The sequence below is a fragment of the Polyodon spathula genome, chromosome 12 (genome assembly GCF_017654505.1).
Source record: "Polyodon spathula isolate WHYD16114869_AA chromosome 12, ASM1765450v1, whole genome shotgun sequence".
NCBI lineage: Eukaryota > Metazoa > Chordata > Actinopteri > Acipenseriformes > Polyodontidae > Polyodon > Polyodon spathula.
In genome coordinates this window covers 22,726,326-22,729,293 of record NC_054545.1, presented here as the reverse complement: position 1 = coordinate 22,729,293, position 2,968 = coordinate 22,726,326, and positions in this window count along the sequence as shown.

Here is a 2,968-nt window from a genome sequence, read left to right as displayed (position 1 = left end):
TTTCACTGTGTAGTCTATGAGTTTCAGTATGTATTGTATGAGATTTCATTCTGTAGTATAAGATTTCACTGTGTAGTGTACAAGATTTCAGTATGTAGTGTATGAGATTTCACTGTGTAGTGTATGAAGTTCCACTGTGTAGTGTATGAGATATCAGTATGTAGTATATGAGATTTCAATGTGTAGTGTATGGGATTTCACTTTGTAGTGCATGAAATTTCCCTGAGTATTATATGCTGTTGCACTATGTAGTGTATGCGATTTCATTGTGTAATGTATGAGGTTTCACTGTCTGGTGTATGAGATTTCAATATGTAGTTGTGACGAAGAGCGAATGAATCCGAATCAACAATCTCCCTCTCGACCGGTGAGGGCACTGTACAACAGGAGCTGCGGGCTTCCTACTGAATGGTTGGGCAGTTCATCCCAGGGACAGTCGGGAGCCGGCCATTCAGGAAGAGGGAGGCGTTACGGTACCTGGAGTCATCGCCCTAGTACGGTGAGCGAAGTTTCCGTCATGAATTGGAGGAGACGTGATTGAACTAGCTATCGGAGGGGGCGTGGCTTAGGGTTCTTTAGGGGGACGTGACGCCGTAATCGGCTCCTTTGTTGTGGTTAATGGGAGGAGAAGAAGGACGGAACCTTGAATGAAGTGTGGGTTCATTGAGAAGTGTTGTGTTTGTTTTGCCAGACGGCTGATACGAAGCTGGAGCTGCAGCGAGCGAGCGAGAAGCCCGTACCTGAACGCGCACGAGCACCAGCACTCAGAGCACCGCACCTGCAACAGAGCACCCAGTTTGGAGACGTGTTTTTGTGTTTATTATTTCGGGACTGCAACTTTGCTGGGTAGAACCAGCTTTATTATTTGAGTCCAGTTTTCGCTGGGAATACCCATTGCTGGGTAGAGCCAGCTTTATTATTTGAAACCCGGTTTAAAGGGCATTAAAAGAAACTTGACCGGTAAACTTTCTGTTTGTCCTTTGTTGGAGCACCTCAAATCACCTATACACCGGAGCACTACAAACCACTTTGCCACGGCAGTGTATCAGATTTAACTGTGCAGTGTAAAGATTTCACTGTGTAGTGTATGAGACTTCAATGTGTAGTGTATGAGACTGCAGAGTGTAGTGTAACAGGTTTCACTGTGTAGTGTATGAGATTTCAGTATGTAGTGTACAAGGGTTCAATGTGTGGTGTATGAGATTTCAATCTGTATGTATGAGGTTTCACTGTGTAGTGTGTGAGAATTCAGTGTGTAGTGTAACAGGTTTGACTGTGTAGTGGATGAGGTTTGACTGTGTAGTGTATGGGATTTCAATGTGTAGTGTATGAGGTTTCAGTATGTAGTGTATGAGATTTCATTCTGTAGAGTATAAGATTTCAGTACATAGTGTTTGAGATTTCAATAGGTAGTGTACGAGATTTCCATAAGTAGTTTACAACAAACCCAGCACCTTTGCAAATATGGCGGTGAAGTGAAGCCTAATAGAGGTTCCACTATTGAGGTCAAGTCACCGGACTGAGGTTCCACGAACAACACCAACGAGATCAGAGGAGAGCAGGAGGAATATCACGTCCTTTATTAGACATGCAGGCGTCCAGGGAAAGGATGAACCAGCGCTGGGGTGGCTGCTGCATTCCATCCCTCTGTCCCATCACGAGATTGTTATCAATTCAAATTGTATTTATATGTATAGAGTGCCTTCCATACAAAGTGCACTGCACAAGAGCACTGTCAGAGAAAATAATGAGGCTCACAATAAAGTACATTTCTATAGAGGTCCCATAGCGTGTCACACACAAACACACACACAAACACAAAACGAACAATTAAACCATTAACTTAAAAAAAAAAAAAAAAACCTAAGATAGAAAAGCATTTTTTCATATATAAAAAATACATTTTCAATCTTGACTTAAAAACAGAGAGAGTCCCAGCTTCCCTGACAGAAGGCGACAGAGCATTCCAGAATGTAGGCGCTTTACAAGAAAAGCCCTTCCTCCCGTGTTATCTTTATTCACACTGGAAAAACCAGCAAGCCCGCATTCTGTGATCTAGAGTGCGGTTAGCAGTATACGGGGTCAGTCATCATTTCTGTAAATGTGTGCTAATCCAGTTTAGGAACATATTACATGTAAATCTCTAGTTTAATTTATGAACTAGTTTACTTACATTTTAACAACTATTTATTGATCATATCAGTGAAATGTGTTGACATTTGAATGACAACAGTACTTTTTAAAAGATGTCACGTGCATCAATGTTAGCAAACTGCTCAGCAGTCAACGAATAATACAACTTCTCAGTAACTTGTCACAATCTAATAAATTAAATTAAAAAAAAAATAAATTAAAAAAAAAAAAAAAAAATAATAATAATAATAAAAAAAATAGGAGACATTGGGAATGCATTTGTAACCCCCTTAAACTTGGGACTATTTAAATTCACCAGAAAGCTGGATAAACTGCAACCTGGACAGAAGAGTCACGGGAGAGCCTGTTGTTTTCATTAAAAGTATTATACCCGATTCCCGGATTGATCAAGTCGCTGGATGTTTTCAGCAGTAGTGTAACCTGAAGCTACTATCTGAACATACTTATTAGGAAGGGCACACAGCCTCTGTGATCGGTCTATAGCTATTGTCCTGAACTGAGACAGTGAACAACGAAACCGCGGTAAACGGCATGCCAGTACACACCACACCCTATACCGCTCCAAAAACAAAGCTTCAGAAATGTAAAACGCAAACCTGAAAATCGAGTTCGGTGGCTTTTGGCAAGATGGGGACATAAAAACATCAACAAGGGGGAAATAATAATAATAATAATAATAATAATAATAATAATAATAATAATAATAATAATAATAATACATATAGTTTGATGTTATATGTGCGAATTACTTCCAGTGGGTGTTCGGAACCTGGGTATTGCTGCCCTTGATCCAGTGGGTGTCATCGTGCTGTCA